The sequence below is a fragment of the Lycium ferocissimum genome, chromosome 8 (assembly GCF_029784015.1).
Source record: "Lycium ferocissimum isolate CSIRO_LF1 chromosome 8, AGI_CSIRO_Lferr_CH_V1, whole genome shotgun sequence".
Classification (NCBI taxonomy): domain Eukaryota; kingdom Viridiplantae; phylum Streptophyta; class Magnoliopsida; order Solanales; family Solanaceae; genus Lycium; species Lycium ferocissimum.
Window position 1 is genome coordinate 21,565,195 of NC_081349.1, and position 19,951 is coordinate 21,585,145.

The following is a 19,951-nucleotide window of genomic DNA, read 5'->3' on the forward strand; positions in this document are numbered from 1 at the left end:
AGATGACTTGTTCTGTGGATATGGATTCATATTGACTTGTACTTGTTGGTTATTATGTTTTTCTTGCTTGTTGTCTTTATATACGTTATCTAGTCTTAGTCGGCCTATGATACCTACCATTACTCGTTGTTTGTAATCGACCTACACTTGTTGCATTCTTTTATGAATGCGAGTACCGGCTTCGAGATCGATTTCTACTCTTCGTGGCTAATATTCGAGGATTTCGATTCGAGTCCTTCGGGATGAGCATGAGGACGATCGATGTCGATGACTCTTTTTTATCCTTATGTCTTGTTTCATTCGGGACATGATCTTTTAGGCTACTATGTATTATTATGATTCGGACTTATAGTATTTAGTTAGATGCTCTTGTATGACCGACCCGACATCTTGGGGTTGGATTCTCATTATTTCTATATTTCTTTGTATTATTATCGTGAGACTTACGTTATTTTATCTTCTTGACTTTATTTATATATTTTTGATTGTTGGAATAAGGGTTCGCCTACCGAGGTGGGAAAGGTAGGTGCCCGCACGACTTAGTGAAAATAGGTCGTGACACGCACTCACATATTACATGTTAGTTTTACATATATTATATATGCATATTTAAGTTTCACTTCTCTCTTATTCTCTATTGTCGTATATATAAACTACTTTTGGTTGTCATTAATGTAATATATTAAATTATAATTTAAAATTCATTTATAATATAAATAGATAGTCTTTTAGGAATTTGTTATAGAATGTACCTCTATTTTTATTAATTATTTTGTATTACTTGTATTGAAATATATTTATATAGTTATTATTACATGTTATTTTACTTGTATAAATAGATATCAGAATTTTGATTATAATTTAAGAAAATTATTTTTTCTCATTTATTTCATTATAGAACAACATTAAGTTATACTCAACTAGTATTTCTCACTTTTCTTTCCCCGTCTCGAAAATAATATTTATCTATACAGGAAAGAGATAAAAAAAATATGGTGATTTTAAAGAAGTAAAAGAAAAAAAGACAAGTTGATAATGTAACGGTAAAATAGGAATTTAAAAAATCAATTAGGAAAAAGAGAGAGGGGGAGGGGGTTGGGGCGTGGGTTGGGAGGGGGAGAATGACTATTGTTCAAAGCTGAGGGGGGAGTTTGATTTTTAAAGGAAAATTTGAGGGTGAAAATCCTACGAGCACTCTTACTTCTTCTTCTTCTTCTTTTTTTTTTTTTTTTTTTTTTTAAGTAATCTTGCTCGTATTTTATTCAAACACCGCCCGCGTGAAATTAAAGTCCTAAGTAATACTTTTCTAAAATCTGAATATCATAAATATATTAATCGTCATGTCAAAATATATTGAAGTTTGAGCGTGAAAATCATACAAGCACCCTTACTTCTTTTTTCTTTCTTTCTTTTTTTTTTTTTTTTTTTAAAGTAACTTTGCTCATATTTTATTCAAACACTGCTGAGTATGCTCATTAGAAATTAAAGTCCTAAGTAATATTTTGGTAAATCCGAATATCATATATATATTAATCGTCATGTCAAAATATATTAAATTTCAAGTTTAACCAATTTGATTGTTACGATATAATAAAGTGGTACATTATTAGGAGTTTTTTTTCTTTTGTAAATTGTCAAATGTCAAAAACAATGGAACTCAAATAAGTATAATTTTCATAAAGTAATCCAAAAAGAAGTTACCCTAGCCACTGGAATTGTTGAGTGTCAACATATTTAACCTCACATGAGTACACAAAAGATTTGTGAATTGTTGGCTCGCTTACAGTATCTGATACATTGAATAGGTATTGTTCTTGAATGCTTGAAAGTACACAGCACTAAAGAATACACAACAAAAAAGAAAAAGAAAAAAAAAGAGAGGTTAATAAACATAAATTCTACATTGGAAAATAAAAGAAAAATTCAAATGAAGCAAAAAAGCATTCTGCCATTTTAACTGTATAGAAGCATGGGTGTTGTCCGTCGTCCATAAAAAAATAAGAAGAAAAAAAAGTGGAACCCACTATCTCCAAACTTACGGAAAAAAAAAGTGCACCCCATATTAACAAAATAAAAAAAAAAGTGAATCCCATATTAAAAAAACAAACAATATAAAAAAAAAGTGCACCCATATTAAAAAATCAAACAATATTCATGTATTTTGCAAAGCATCTCATTAAATCGTTTAATGATTGATTCATTGTCACATGCGTAGCAACCCATTAGTAGGAGCAAATAAATTGCTGTACAGCAAAAAACATGGACCTCATATTATTGCTTTTCTTCAAAAGATTAAGTAGCTAAACCATACAATTTTTTTTTATATTAGCCTGAGATGTAATCTATATATTGAACTGTTGTATTTGCTATTCCGCCATGTTATTCATTTGTTATGTTTACTAAAATAAATATACTTAAAATACTTATATTTTAAAATAAGATAGAATTTAATTACTTTTTCATTTTTATCTTACTCTAATAAATGTAAAAACAGATTAATGTCATAAAAGTAAAAATAATATTAAATGGAGATCAAATAATTAATAAGGTAAATTAGTGAAATTCTAATTCTAATTGACGTTTCCTTAAAAAACCGTGCAAAAGACAACATGACAAGTAAAATGAGTTAAACCAAAAATATTTACCAAAAATTAAAAAATAACAGTTCTTCACTTAAATAGAAAATTAAATTTCTACTTTGTTTCATTTTAAACATGTAAAATTAATATAATAATTTGAATTAGAATTATCCAAATAAAAATTTGATAAAAAGTTAATAAGTATTGTTTAGGCCCAATCTACATACATTAACAATAGAATATTTTACACCTTTAAATTAATCGAATTAAAATTCAAAGTATCAACTGATGCTTAAATATTGCTATTGTTTTATCTCAAAGAGAGGAAAATAATTTTCTTTTAAATAAGTCTTCTCTTTTAAAAAGTATTAATAAATTTTTGCCAACTTTGTATTTTAGCTAAACACTACTTATAATAAAGTTTTGGATGCGGAGCACAAACTATAATGTTATATTAATAGTATTTTGAACATATATATATATATATATATATATATATATATATATATATATATATATATATATATATATATATATATATAAAAGCCGGTTTATAAGCAACATCGTCGTCCGTCCTTTGGTCCCACTTTTTTATTTAAGAGCAAAAAAAATGACATTTTATACTTTATATTACCAACTCTTCTAAAAAGTAGATAGAAATACTTTATTATATTTCTATTTTTCTACTATATAGAAGCATCGGTTTACCCATGCTTCGTCATCAGTCACTCTTAAAAAAAAATAAGGTGGATCCCATACTAAAAACACCAAGCAAATATTAAAAAAAAAAAAAAAAAAAAAAAAAAAGTGGACCCCACCCTCTCCAAACTCATGAAAAAAAAAGTAGACCCATATTAAAAAAAAAGCAATGTCAAAAAAAAAAAACGTGCACCCCATATATTAAAAAATCAAACAATATTCATGTAATTACCAAAGTATCCTCATCAAGTTAATAATAGTGGATTCATTGCCACATGCGTATCAACCCATTCGTGGGAGCAAATGAAATTATTGTACAGCAAAAAATATGAACCCCAAATTATTGCTTTTCTTCAAAAGGTTAAGTAGCCAAAATACATACAATTTCCTTTCTTTTATTATATTAGCTTGAGATCTAATCTAGATATTTAATTGTTGTATTTGCTATTCCGCCATGTCATTTATTTGTTGTGTTTACTAAAATAAATATACTTAAAATATTTATATTTTAAAATAAGATAGAATTTAATTACTTTTTCATTTTTATTCTTACTCTAATAAATGTGAAAAGAGATTAATATCAAATGGAGATCAAATAATGAATAAGATAAATTAGTCGAATTATAATTCTAATTAACGTTTCCTTAAAAAACCATGCAAAAGACAACATGACAAGTAAAATGAGCTAAACCGAGAATATTTACCAAAAATTAAAAAATAGTATTTCTTCGTTTAATTAGAAAATCAATTTCTACTTTGTTTCATTTTAAACATGTAAAATTAATTTAATAATTTGAATTAGAATTATCCAAATTAAAATTTGATAAAAAATAATAAGTATTTTACACCTTTAAATTAATCGAATTAAAATTGAAAGTATCAACTGATGCTTAAATATTGCTATTGTTTTATCTCAAAGAGAGGAAAATAGTTTTCTTTTATACAAGTCTTCTCTTTTAAAAAGTATTAATAAATTTTTGCCCACTTTGTATTCGTAGCAAACACGAATATAATAAAGTTTTAGATACGGAGTACAAACTAAAATGTTATATTAATCGTGTTTTGAACATAGTATATATATATATATATATATTTCAAACACAATTACATACACATAGATACATTATAATCCAAAGTGTTAGGCCCGTGCGCAGCACGGGCATAGGCTATCTAGTAATAATAGAAGCCATCGTCGGTTTCGTACTTCCTGCCCACTGTATCAGAAAATATTGTCAAATATCCAAAAAATGAAACTCAAATATAATACCATCTCATAAAGTAATCCAAAAAGTTAAGCTAGTGATGTCACCGAGTCTAAACATATTGATTCAAACGAATTTATGAAAAACTCTTGGAATTTTTTCTAGCTCACAATCTGATACATTACATTAATAGTATTTGCTTATATTAGAAAAAAAAATACATTTTTAAACTCCTAAAGAATACAAAGAAAGAAGGTTAACATTAAATTCACAGAAGGAAAAATAAAAAATAAAAAAAATTCAGATGAAGCAAATAGAATTCTCGGAGGGTCTCTCGTTTTCCTTTTCAAGTAACTGACGTTACTCAATTGAATAAACACAATCGGTTTACATCAAGCAAAGACAATACCATTAAACCTGAATGGCTTAACAATTCATCTTTTAGCCAATCAAATGATAGAAAAAATTTAGCAGATCTTGTATGTAGTCATTTGGGAAGAATATCCAATCACCATACTGTTGAACAAAGTACAAATAGGAAATTAACGAATTTATATAGGTTTTACCGACCTTGTGACTGTTTACTTGCCAGGAATTGACAACAACAACATACCCAAATGAAATCCTACAATATGAGAGCTGGAGAGTAAAGTGTACGCAAACCTTAATCTGACCTTGTGACTGTTCACTGGCCAGGAATTGACAACAACAACAACATACCCAAATGAAATCCCACAATATGGAACCTGGGGAATAAAGTGTACGCAAACCTTACTCTTATCTCAGAAGATAAGGAGGTTGTTTCCGAAATTGACAAAAGAATCCAATTTCAATTTGGTTCATCATTCTATATTTCTATCTGGTTTCCTTCCTGAATAAGGAGGCATCCTACAGGAACCTTCACTTTTTTTTTTTTTCGTTTTTTTTTTTTTTCGTTCATTTCTAAGCCAAATCGACTTCTCACAGGAAAAGGAAAAGGGGAAAGAAAAGTTTCTTGTGTAACTTTGACTTGAGATAAAACTACCCTTCTTAACATATTATCCGCAATTATTAGTCATTGAATTAAGTATGAGTTAACTGCTACACGGTCAAATTAGGAGCATTCCTTTTGAAGCTAAAAACCTTTTGAAGAAAATGACACTCCTTTTTGTAGAAAATTAAGGTTGTACTTCCTAAGAAAAAGATTCTTAAGTTTCTATACATATAACTAACTCCATAAATCATGGATATATATCCAATCATTTAGCTTATAATGGTCCAAATACAAACAAAACCTTCTAAAACAATTTACTGCACTTAGAGCAAAATTTAACTACAGGTTTCTGTCAGTTTTGTCATTGTAAACTTCATTCAAGCCAATTTTGTGATCACAATCAGCGGTTAAGGTGTTTTGATGAATGTTACCATTTGCATCTTCGATTTGGGCAATAAAAGCACGGGTGCCTTGATTTTTCTCGCAACGGTTAACAACTACAAATTAATGATACTAAACAAAATCTAACTCATTGAATCCACACCAAATAATAATATTAGAATTATAAATATTTATATACATATGTGTGATGTGTGTCATGCTCAGTTTATATGTTTGTAGACCAGCAATTTTCCTAATTCATAAATATTAGTATTATGCAATTTCTTAAAATAAATGAAACAAAAAAATAACTCTTCAGTATTGTCCTATCAATTAAGACATGACTTGTTATTAACACAGTTGATAAACTCACGATAGTATCTTGGTGATAACGTCCAAATACACTCCTCAAAGAGAAAGTGTACACGGTCGTATGCAATATATTTACCCAACTATGAGTCGGGGTCGAATCCCACAGAGAACAATATATAGGCGATTAAGAAAAGTATGGAATTTTCACTAACTAAGCTAAAGCCAAACGATAGATAATATTTTGGGTTTTTGAGAAAGATTATAACTAATTCGGAAATGTAAACTAACCTAGAAAGCAAGTAAAATGATCAATAGACACAAGTTTGGATACAAGGAAATTACACTCAAGTAACGATCCAATGTATTTCACGATATTACAACTAAGAGCGGGTTTGTGTTGATAGATAATGATATCTAAAATCTCATTGAAAGTCTTCCAACCAAATCAATGAATTTCACTCTAAGCTTTTCCAAGCCTTAGAGTGTGATATTAGGCACAATCAATTTAACCTCAAGTAACTATCCTCACCGAGCTCAAGTTATTAGATGGATTTAATGACCCAAATTCTTGTTAATCAATCTTTCCCAACCTAGATTTCCTCTTCCGAGCTCAATCTAAGTAAATGGGTGAGTCCTAGGGTTAGCTAATCCCTTTGGAAACATTCAAGAACGAGATTAATTAAATCAACAAAGACCCACTTCAATAGCAATAAAAATCATTCAATACATAAGCAAAACAAGAGTTTCAATCCAACACTTTAATCAAAGAATATTTCCATAAACAAGATTCAAGTGAAGAAAGTAAATACTACACACTTAGATATATAATACAAAACAAGGAATTGAAGAAAGGATTAAGAAATATCTCATTGAAGTGCTTCCAATCTTCTCCTCCAAAGTGTAGAAAAACCTAGCCTCCAAACTTGTAAGAAAATGGCCAAAAATAATCTATTACAAACCCTAAAAGAGTATTTATAGCATGTCCAAAACGGGAACAATTTCCAGACAAAAATGCCCCTGTGCATCAGGTGCGAATCGCACTTGGTGTCGCAAGTGCAACATGCGAATCGCATGTTGCACCACATCATCGCATGTGTGGCATCTTCAGTCATCTGTTGTGCAGCATATGCGACACCATATGCGACTCGCATGTGAAACATGCGACTCGCATGTTGTGTCGCATGTGGTGTCACACATGGTTTCTTCTTTGGCCTCTTTCTGTCAGCAGATGCTGCATCACATGCGATTCGCATGTAGTACATGCGACTCGCATGTGATGCCCTTGTTCAGTTCAGCTGGCTTTTTGCTCTATTTTGTTCCATTTTGGTCCATTTTGATCTATTTTGCTCTTTTATGCTCTCCGGGCATCTTTTCCTACAAAACAACATAAAAACACAAAAAGTAACAACAAAAGTGCTTAAAGAGTCACAAAAACTTAAGGAATTAGCATCGAATATCGCGTAATTTCACGACTCATCACTTGGATCATCTTGTGAGGTAGTAGCATCATCACAAAGTTTGAAACGATTTGAGTATGGAGGGTTTGCACTTTTTATGTCTTGTTATCGTACATGGATAAAACTCTTAAGCTCTGCCATTAACTAATTTTGAAATAGTCAAATTCGTTAAACATTTCGAGATAAAACAAATAATAATTAATTAAACATTGTGTATAACTACTACATCAGTTCAAGTTGTTACAAAGAAAGTAATGACTTACCTTAACCACTTAAAAATGAACTTCTCATCCGCAAATATGGTTCTTTTAAATAAGATAATATATGTTCTAGTCTTATTCAAAACGCGTACTTCAAAGAAAATCTTAACATAAGTTTAAATGGAGTTCTGTAATCTAAAAAAAAATTATTTACTGTCTTTTCAACATTTTGAAGAAGAACAAAGTCTATCTCCAACATTAAACAACTGTCATTCTCATGTTTTTTATTTTTTATTTTTATGGAATGTCTATTTTGAAGGGGAGCCTTGGCGTAACTGGTAAAGTTGCTCCCATGTGATTAGGAGGTCACGGGTTCGAGCCGTGGAAACAGTCTCTTGCAGAAATGCAAGGTAAGGCTGCGTACAATAGACCCTTGTGGTCCGGCCCTTCCCCGGACCCCGCACATAGCGGGAGCTTAGTGCACCGGGCTGCCCTTTTTTTTTTTTTTTTTATGGAATGTCTATTTTACCTTTCATTATTTTCATTCTCCGATCACTTTAATAGATACTATTCTTCTGCTTCGATTCTTCTTCTTCCACTTCTTGTAGTTTCACTTCTTTATCTGAGGCTATATCCACGTTTTCTTGAGCTAGCCATCTAATAATGTGCCCATCAAAAAAAAGAAAAAAAAGAGAGAGAGATACAAATGTAAAGAACGAAAACAATTCAGCAAATAACATAACCAAAAGAAGAAGAGATTCATTCTTTTCATTAGATTTATGAGTGTGTAGACATAAAGTGTACGTGGATGAGCAATACAAAGTAACCACTTTTAATTTTCAAATTCAAAAAAGTAACCACTTTCAATCTAAATTGAATTCAAAATATATTTAGATGCATAACCACAAAACAAAAAACAAGAAACAAAAAAGATAGAAAATAACCCCTCTCAACCGTGAGGGATCACATCACCCCATTTTGTGGAAGAGTTAAATAGCGTGCTACTATGAAGACATAAATAATTTCTCAATTTAAAATTTATTTTCTTCAAGTAACCAAATGAGCAAAATAAATACACAATAGCAATATTGTTGTAAATAATATTATAAGTGAATGTCATGTATTGTAAAATATGTATTTATTTATACTTGGAGAGCAAGGTTTGGTTGGAGACCAATGTAATTGAGTAATAACTATAGTTACTATTGGACTAGTCTAGTTAGAATCTAACTAGTTACTTGGTGACCAAAAACTTCTCTTCCTATAAATAGGAAGGTTTTATCTCCCAATTAATACATCAAAATTATGGCAATAAAATCTTTCTTCAAGCTTTCTTCCTAATTCTCTTGTTTCACTCCCAATTTGTATTGTATTTTATAACAAATATGTATTTGAAAAGAAAAAACAACAATAGCAACATGTAGAATGTGCTCACCCCACTATATGATTGCTGGTTTGCTTGGCTCTAATATTTTGGAGCATGACCCTTTTTATCTCTGTCTCTACATAAAAAATTGTGTAAATGTCTATTCCTTATATCACGGACGGTTTTGATTCCTAATGTCAAGGAAGTTGAATCTATTTTTTAATCTTTAAAACTTAATGCTAAAACTATGCAAATTTTTAAATTTCCGAGAGCATTCACAAACTGATTAGTTATTCACAATTTTTTTTGGTTTGAATTTTCTAGTTTAAATTTTAAACTTAAATTCAAAAATCATAACTGACTACTATTAACTAATATTTGTCCTAAGACTAATCCTCTTTCTAATATATACTAGTATATGTACCCGCGCGATGCGTGGTCTGAGAGAATGGTAGCATATTTAGCACCTCGACCGGTTACAATAGTTACTTTTTATTTTTCTTGTTCCATTTACGAAGGACAAAAAGTGCAACGATCATATGGATGCTTCATTATTGACAATTAAGAAAATTAATTAAAGATCAAAGTGTTTAAATTGGACTTAGCCGCACAAATGTGAACTCTCATTACTTTTGAGTGACATCTCATTACTTTTGAGTGACACAGTAGAAAAGCAAAAGTAATTCCTTATCCAATTATTAGAGTTTAGCATTAATTTGATCTTTAAAAATACAAAGCTTAACCTCTTACAGTATTATTTATTCTGACAACTATTTCAACAATGAAAAAAGAAAAACTAATTTCAACAATCTTATGGCCGAATCCACCGCCGTTCTCCGCCACCGGAATCTACCACATCGCCGCTGCCATTTCCCCTCTCCTCTCATCCATGGAAGCATCGCAATGGAAACCTAGCCAGTTTAATGCTGTTTAGCCCACTGTTAGTTTAATAACTTACTAGTATACATACCCGTGTGATGCGTGGTCGAGATTTGTTTGAGGACATTAACTGAATTGTAATTCAATGGATAGAAAAAAATCACTTAATAATTTTTGCCTCTTCTGAAATCCTGATCTCCCGCGATTCTTAATCATCTTCATTGACCGCTATACCACACCTTTAGGTGTCTCTTTTAAGGTTTTTTCTTTTGGTGTTCAAGCACTGCATGATTTCTTAAGAAGAAATTATGCCAAAGGGAAGTTACATAGATAGAGTGTGATGCAGAGGAGATAATACAATATCCAGAAAGAATAGGGATAGTGAAATATACAACAAAAAGCAAGGCACACTATTTTTAATTTACCAATACTGTTTCTAGTACTCATTAACGCACCAAATTTAAGGATACACAAGCTTATAGTGTCATAATCACAATAATGAGCATAGATATTTGCAACCTAAGCTCGATACATTCACACAGCCACAAATAGCATGGTTGATTCTTCACATTATGAAATAGCCAGTTGCATTTTACAAACTGAGGTGCCTTGCAGACAATGAAAAAGGAAGCACATCAGCTAGTGATTTGAGGTTACACCGGATGAGGACATCGACGAAGTAACATGTTTCATCCTTTGTATTCCCATCTGGAACATCCACCACGAATGACTCGACTGACCTTGTTCCAGGCCTTCCATCAATGACCTCGAGGTGAACAATGATAATTGATGAGTAGTTCTGCAGGTTTTGTGAAGAAATATTATGGTCACCAGATCAATGAATTACCACATAAATCTAGTGCAATTTATATATATATAAGTGACGAATTGAGAATGATATATATACAGTCTATAGTCAGACCTCTTTACAACCCTCCTCTATAATAACAGTTCACTATAACAACCATGTTTTCTGTGAAATTCTCTGCTGATCTTTCATGTTATGTTATATTACATGTTCTCTATAACAACAAAAAACATTGGAAATTTGGAACAACTGATGTTATTATAGAGAGAAGAGAGGTTTGATGGTATAGCACAATTTGCACAGGCAGCTGTGTAAAGAAAGCAGCAGAAAGAGCTACCTCCACCTCACACGAATGGAAACAGAGCGAGAGTAATATAAAGAAATAGAAGAAAAAGACTCCATTTTTAACAATGCAACACAAGCTTCAACTCAAGCTCTGCTTCATCAATTCTTCTTCATCCTTAAAAATCGCCCCATTGGCCATTGTAGGAAAGCTTTTAAACTTCGAAGAAAAAAAAAAAAAAAGACAGCAGGAAAGCTGAACGTCTCATAAGCAAATGTTAAGACAAAACATAGTTGAAGTAACTTAAAAGAAAATGTCACGTCACTTTACCTGTATCTAAAATAATGAGGCGATGAAGAAGTTTCAAATCAGCGTAGCCATCCTGCTTTACTTTATGAATAATCATCACCACCACAAAATGCTTTTTTATCCTGCATCAAATCATTACCAGTTGATGAGTCCAGCAAATAATAATGAAGCAAATCAAAAGGTAGGGGTTCTTCATTGTAGGATTACTTATCAATAGATAATTCAAAGTGTGTAAAATAAAGCAAATAAAAGAGTAGTTAGGCAAAATGCATAGTAAAAAAAGTAAACCGTCACCACAAGATCTGCTTGATCATTTATTTTAGGTCCATGTAAAATCATTACCAGAAAACCATCCCAACCTAGTATATACTGGGACAGGGTGTTCACCATTCAAAGAGAACCCAAAGGTTCTCCATCATATCATAAAAGGTTGATCCCAAAACTCCAAAAACTCCAAATGAACCCAGCACAAATTTGTTATGCTCATTAGTCCTCTGAAAAAACATATTGCATATAACACTACTATGGCTTTAAAATTTTTGTTGCAAAACCTTCCTCAAAAGAATTATGTTACTATGCCATGTGACTTTTCAGAAAGTGCTTAACCATTCAACTTGTTCACTAATCTCAATTTTAGTCCAACACTCTCGAGATCTACTTTTAATTGGAAATTTAAGAGACTTCACGCAAAGTCGTTCCTAAAACTTAATCAATATCGAAAAATTAGCAACTTAAATATTTTGTATAATTGAAATACTAAATTTAGAAGTCGCATGGAAGTATTACCCGTAACTACCAGTTTTTTACAAAACAAAAAAAGGAATCGATAATAGATCTTCCAAGCACAACAAATAGACTACAGATATTTCATCCATAGCAATTTGCAGTTATCTTTTCAATTCTTTCAAGTTTCATCAACTCATTACTCTATAGCTCTACAATTTAAAAACTATCAACCAAACAAAGCAACATATATTTTTAAAATGAAATAAAAATCTCTTGCTTAAATATTTTGCTGTCGATGTCTTCTCCCAGAATTTCTAAACGGTCGTTTTTCCAAAGATCTTAGCCAACCCGATAATCGTTCAAGAATACTTGAAATTTTTTGTACAATTCAATTCTAACTCTAACTTTGTACTCTGTTTGGATCACTAATGAGTTACAGCATTCTGCAAAATATGTTCTGCTTGTGCACATACCAAAAAATGCTGCGAAGTTATATCATGGTCAATTTCCGATGATATATTATCGTAGAAAATAGATACATACTGTAGTTGAAGCTTTTTCTATCTACTGCATCACATTTACCAGACGTTGATTCTGGCAAAGAAATAGTCGATGTTTAGACTGACATTTTACATCGACAGTTAACACGTTGGTCGTCCTATCCTTACTTCATACCACCAAATGCCCTCGCCATATAGACATGTCCAAACAATCTCTTCCACTATCTTAATCGTTAAAAGGCATTCAAAGAGGAAGAATGAAGAATGACTAAGAAAGAACATATTCTATTGGATCTTAATTGCTAAAATTTGGTCGGTTGTAGGAGCAACTGGCTTAGGTGTGATCTTCCTTTAGTTCCTCGGGGGTGCCGCGACCTCAACAGGTACAACAGTCTTCACCAATTCCTTTTTGGCCACCATTTTTTTTAGAGTTTGAACAGGACTTTCATCAAATACCATATGTGCAAAATAAAGAAGACCTCCACCCTTGAAAGCAAACAAATAAGTAACCAATTTCATCCCATAACAAACCTTCAAATAGCTCATTGAATCCTCGAAATCTGTCTTAGTCCCACAAATTCATAAACAAACATGTATGTATTATTTATGCATGTGTGTGAATGAGATGCAACAACCCGAAATAAAATTGGGCAACTTACCTAGGCAAACTGGAGCTTGGATGCCAGTGGAAAAGGACTTGGAATGTAGGTAGAGATTTGAAGCGGCAAGGAAACCGTAAGTGTGAAGGAAAAAGAAAGGGAGAAATGAGAGAGAAAGGGCCTCTGCGCGTGATGTCAATAACTATCCCATTGCAGTTATCTAAAAAATTTGCAAATGTGGGGCTCTTCTTTTTTTTTTTTTTTTTTTTGACAATATGTTGTGGAGTTATTTTAATTTTTTTATTTTGCTGATACATTCGTTGCCTTTTTTCCCTTGCAGTTTTTTTTTAAATTTTTTTAATTTTGTTAAGTAATTTGCTCCTCGTAGTTTTTATTTGATAGTTGCAATTTTTTTTTATATTTTTAAATGCTAATTTTTGTGGTGATGATACTTATCGTTATATTCTTCTTTTACCTCTCGTATTCTATATAGATAGATTGTCATAGTAAATATAATTTTATTATACTATAAAACATAAATAAATTGGCACCAATATATTTTGTACTGTTAGTAAAGTAATCACTGTATAATTTAGTTGACAAGTATTGGCCCAAAAAGTGTTACTCCTACTTAAACTAGATGGCCTATGCCCGTGCTGCGCACGGGTCCAACACTTCTGATTATAGTGTATCTATGTATATGTAGTTGTGTTTAGATAGTGATAATATATATATATATATATATACACACACACACACTATGTTCCAAATACGATTAATATAACATTATAGTTTGTGTTCTGTATCTAAAACTTTATTATATTCGTGTTTGCTACAAAATTTATTAATACTTTTAAAAGAGAAGACTTGTTTAAAAGAAAACTACTTTCCTCTCTTTGAGATAAAATAATAACAATATTTAAGCATCAGTTGATACTTTCAATTTTAATTCGATTAATTTAAAGATTAAAATACTTATTATTTTTTATCAACTTTTGATTTGGATAATTTTAATTCAAATTATTAAATTAATTTTACATGTTTAAAACGAAACAAAGTAGAAATTGATTTTTCATTTAAACGAAGAAATGCTATTTTTTAATTTTTGGTAAATATTCTCGGTTTAGCTCATTTTACTTGTCATGTTGTCTTTTGCATAGTTTTTTAAGGAAATGTGAATTAGAATTATTCATTTGATATTAATCTATTTTCACATTTATTAGAGTAAGAATAAAAATAAAAAAATAATTAAATTGTATTTTATTTTTTAAATATGTATATTTTAAGTATATTTAGTTTAGTAAACATAACAAATAAATGACATGGCGGAATAGCAAATACAGCAATTAAATTTTTTTAAGAAAAGTAATAATATGGGGTCCATGTTTTTTGTTGTGCAATAATTTCATTTGCTCCCACTAATGGGTTAATATGCATGTGGCAATGAATCCACTATTATTGACTTGATGGGGATCTTTTAATTACATGAATATTATTTAATTTTTTAATATATGGGGTGCACGTTTTTTTTTTTTTTTTTTTTGACGTTGCCTTTTTTTTTTAATATGGGGTCCACTTTTTTTTTATGAGTTCGGAGAGGGTGGGGTCCACTTTTTTTCATGAGTTTGGAGAGGGTAGGGTCCACCCTCCCTTTTTTTTTATTTTAAGAGTGACTGAAGACGAAACATGGGTAAACCGATGCTTCTATATAGTAGAAAAATAGAAATATAATAAAGTATTTCTATCTACTTTTTAGAAGAGTTGGTAATATAAAGTATAAAAAGTCATTTTTTTGTCCTTAAATAAAAAAGTGGGTGGGACCACAAAGGATTTTTTTGCCCTTAAATAAAAAAGTAGGGCCGAACACGGACGACTATCTTGCCTCTATAAACCGGCTCTTCTATATAGCAGTAATAGTAAAGTAATAGATATAATTTTTTTTATCAAATTTTGATTTGGATAATTCTAATTCAAATTATTATATTAATTTTACATGTTTAAAATGAAACAAAGTAGAAACTGTAAATATTTAAGTAGAAACTGTAAATATTTTTTGTTTAACTCATTTTACTTGTCATATTATTTTTCACACGGTTTTTTAATATTGCTTGATTTTGTTAATATGGGGTCCACTTTTTTTTGTGGCCTTTTTTGTTTAACTCATTTTACTTGTCATGTTATTTTTTACTCGATTTTTTAAGGAAACGTCAATTAGAATTATAATTTCACTAATTTACCTTATTAATTATTTGATCTCCATTTAATATTATTTTTTCTTTTATCACATTAATCTCTTTTCACATTTATTAGAGCAAGGAAAAAAATAAAAAATAATTAAATTCTATCTTATTTTAATATATAAGTATTTTAAATATGTTGCTGTACAATAATTTCATTTGCTCCCGCTAATAGGTTGATACGCATGTGACAATGAATCCATCATTATTGATTTAATTGTTTGATTTTCTAAGCACTTTTGTATTTTAAGTATGTTCTTTGTATAATAATTTCATTTGCTCCCTCTAATGGGTTAACACGCATGTGGCAATGAATCAATCATTATTGATTTAATTGTTTGATTTTCTAAGCACTTTTTTCTTTTTAACATTGTTTGTTTTTTTAATATGGGATCCACTTTTTTTTTTCCCCGTGAGTTTGGATGTGGAGGATTCCACTTTTTTTTTTTTTTATTACTGGCTGTACAATAATTTCATTTGCTCCCACTAATAGGTTGATAGGCATGTGGCAATAAATCCATTATTATTGATTTAATTGTTTGATTTTCTAAGCACTTTTGTATTTTGAGTATGTTGCTGTACAATAATTTTATTTGTTCCCTCTAATGGGTTGATACGCATGTGGCAATGAATCCATCATTATTGATTTAATTGTTTGATTTTCTAAGCACTTTTTTTTTAACATTGTTTATTTTTTTAATATGGGATTCACTTTTTTTTTTAATATTGCTTGATTTTATTAATATGGGATCCACTTTTTTTCTTCTCTTTTTTTTTTTTTTTATTATTGGTTGGTGTTTAATATGGGGCAATAAATCCATCATTATTGATTTAATTGTTTGATTTTCTAAGTACTTTTGTATTTTAAGTATGTTGTTGTACAATAATTTCATTTGCTCCCTCTAATGCGTTAAGACGCATGTGGCAATGAATCCATCATTATTGATTTAATTGTTTGATTTTCTAAGCACTTTTTTTTAACATTGTTTGTTTTTTTAATATGAGATTCATTTTTTTTTTAATATTGCTTGATTTTGTTAATATGAGATCCACTTTTTTTGCTTCTCTTTTTTTTTTTTTTTTTTTATTACTGGTTGGTGTTTAATATGGGGCTCAATTTTTTTTTTTAATATTAGTTGTTGTTTAATATATATGGGGAATTTTTTTTAATTATTAGTTATTGTTTAATAATAATATATATTGGGCCCACAATTTTTTTAGGGCCTACAATTTTTTAATACGGACGACCAAAAATGATCCCACTCGTGCTTCTATATAGTTTACTAGATGGTCTATGCCCGTGCTGCGCATAGGCCCAATATTTTAGATTATAGTATATCTATGTATATGGAGTTGTATTTGGATAGTGATAATATATATATATACACGAAGCATGGGTTTTGTGCTCCGCATCTAAAACTTTATTATATTCGTGTTTGCTACGAAAATTTATTAATACTTGATGAGTCGTGAAATTACGCGATATTCGACACCAACTACTTAGTCTTTTGCACATCCCCAAGTACTTTTGATGTCGTTTTTCGTGTTTTTGTGTCAATTTGCAGAATAACATGTGCCGGAAGTAACTTAAAGCAAAATGGAGCAAAATGAAGGAAAAGGAAGCAAAAAGTCAGCTGAACTGAACAAAGGCATCACATGCGAGTCGCAGGTGCTACATGCGAATCGCATGTGATGCGCAAAGATTGGCGAGCTTAAAGCTTCGAAGAAACCACATGCGACACCACATGCGACACAACATGCGAGTCGCATATGGTGTCGCATATCTTTGCTCAACAGATGACTGAAGATCGACACAACATGCGATAATTTGGTGCAACATGCGATTCGCATGTTGCACTTGCGACACAAAGTGCGATTCGCACCCTATGCACAGGGGCATTTTTGTCTGGAAATTATTCCCGTTTTGGACATGCTATAAATAGATTGCTAGGGTTTTGGATTGGATTATTCTGCAGTTTTTAGCATCAGTTCTTGTAGAGTTCATTGATTGTTGGTTGGTGAAGCATTTAAGACAGTCCTTTTGGCTTTTATCATCTTCTCCTTCCAACACTTTTGTAAGACTTATGAATTCATTTTATTTGATTGCTTTACCTTTAATGTATATTAGTAGCTAATCTTTCAACTAAGGTTGTGGGATCAAATGTGTTAGTTATGTGATTGGGTTTCAGATTCATACTACGCTTATATGCCAGTAGTGTTTTCTATTAACTCTTCAAGCTTTAATGTCTAGTGATGGTGTACAACATTACTTGTGCCTTAATACCATTACTTTGCTTGGAAAGAAAGTAGAGGTTAGGAAAAGAGTTAATAGCAACAATCTGGGTCATTAAATCCATCTAATAGCTTGAGCTAGGAATAGGAAAGCTAGTTGAGGTTATATGGGTGTTCTGTTAAGAGAAAACATCCTAGAGCTTGGAAAAGTCTAGGATGAAATTTGCTGATTTGGTTGGAAAACTTTTGGCAAGAATTGTGTAACCCTTGGCTTAAAGCACTCGTGCATATAAATAAGTTGAATTGATACCCAATCGTATTACTTTCCATTGAAACCACAACCTTAGTCCCATTTTACAACCGTTTACATCATATAATCATTCTCAGTTTCTAATGAACAAATTACAATCAAACTTTTATTATATTTCCTTCCCTTGAAATATAGACTAATAGTCGGTGTTACACTTATCAAGTAGTCTTCTTGTATTCACTTGTGGGATTCACCCCAACCTCATTGTTGGTTACATATTTGACAACGACCGCTTACTCATGATATTACAGGTGTAATTTGGGCGTATCAATACTTTTTAAAAGAGAAGACTTTTAAGCATCAATTGATACTTCAATTTTAATTCGATTAATTTAAAGGTGTAAAATACTTATTATTTTTTATCAAATTTTGATTTGCATAATTTTAATTCAAATTATTAAATTAGTTTTACATGTTTGAAACGAAACAAAGTAGAAATTGATTTTATATTTAAACGAAGAAATGCTATTTTTTAATTTTTGGTAAATATTCTCGGTTTAGTTTATTTTATTTGTCATGTTGTCTTTTGCATGGTTTTTTAAGAAAACGTGAATTAGAATTATAGTTTGACTAATTTACCTTATTCATTATTTGATCTCCATTTGATATTAATCTCTTTTCACATTTATTAGAGTAAGAATAAAAATGAAAAAATAATTAAATTCTATATTATTTTAAAATATAAATATTTTAAGCATATTTATTTTAGTAATCATAACAAATAAATGACATGGGGGAATAGCAAATACAACAATTATATATCTAGATTAGATCTCAGGCTAATATAAGAAAAGAAAGAAAATTGTATGTATTTCCCTACTAAACCTTTTGAAGAAAAATAATAATATGGGGTCCATGTTTTTTGTTGTGCAATAATTTCATTTACTCCCACTAATGGGTTAATACGCATGTAGCAATGAATCTACTATTATTGTCTTGATGGGGATGCTTTAGGAATTACATGAATATTGTTTGATTTTTTAATATATGGGGTGCACGTATTTTTTTTGACATTGCTTTTTTTTTCAAATATGGGATTCACTTTTTTTATGAGTTGGGAGAGGGCGGGATCAATCTTTTTTAATTAGAATTATAATTTCACTAATTTACCTTATTAATTATTTGATCTCTATTTAATATTTTTTTATGACATTAATCTCTTTTCACATTTATAAAAGTAATTAATTCTATCTTATTTTAATATATAAGTATTTTAAGTATGTTGTTGTACAATAATTTTATTTGCTCCCACTAATGGATTGATACACATGCGACAATAAATCCATCATTATTGATTTAATGAGATACTTTAGAAATTACATAAATATAGTTTGATTTTTCAATATGAGATGCATTTTTTTTGACATTATTTTTTTTTAATATGGGATTCTTTGTCTTTAATATTGCTTGATTTTGTTAATATGGGGTTCACTTTTTTTTTTTTTCTGTGAGTTTGGATATGGCGGTTTCACTTTTTTTTTTTTTAATATTGATTGGTATTTAGTTGGGGCTCACACTTTTTTAAAATATGGGTTGATGTTTAGTTGAGGCCCAAAAAGTGTTACTCCTACTTAAATAAAAGACTGACAAAGAGGCGGTAATTTAGTGAACAAGTATTGGCCCAAAAAGTGTTACTCCTACTTAAATAAAAGACTGACAAAGAGGCGGCGTGCTTAAGTAATACTCCCTCCGTCTCAAAACCCTAATTTCTTTTTCCGAGTAGAATTAGGGTTCCGAGTGGGCGTGGGATTTGGGGGTTATAAAAAGAGAACCTTGTAAATTCATTCTATGACATCAGAATTCACACAAACAAATTTAAAGGGTTTGGATGGGTGTTATGGCAGCAGTTGCGGTTCCATTGTTGATGTTGGCAGAGAAAGAGGAGAATAAAGAAAAACG

At 30.5% G+C, this 19,951-nt stretch overlaps 1 long non-coding RNA gene across 1 annotated transcript; it reads right to left on the bottom strand.

The window, feature by feature from the left end:
- Positions 1-9,852: 9,852 nt before the first annotated feature.
- LOC132066714 (uncharacterized) lies at positions 9,853-12,120 on the bottom strand. Its single transcript, XR_009416920.1, has 2 exons — positions 11,470-12,120; positions 9,853-10,847 (listed from the first exon to the last, which is right to left on the bottom strand). It is a non-coding gene; the product is annotated as an uncharacterized LOC132066714 (long non-coding RNA).
- Between the last annotated feature and the right edge of the window lie 7,831 nt (positions 12,121-19,951).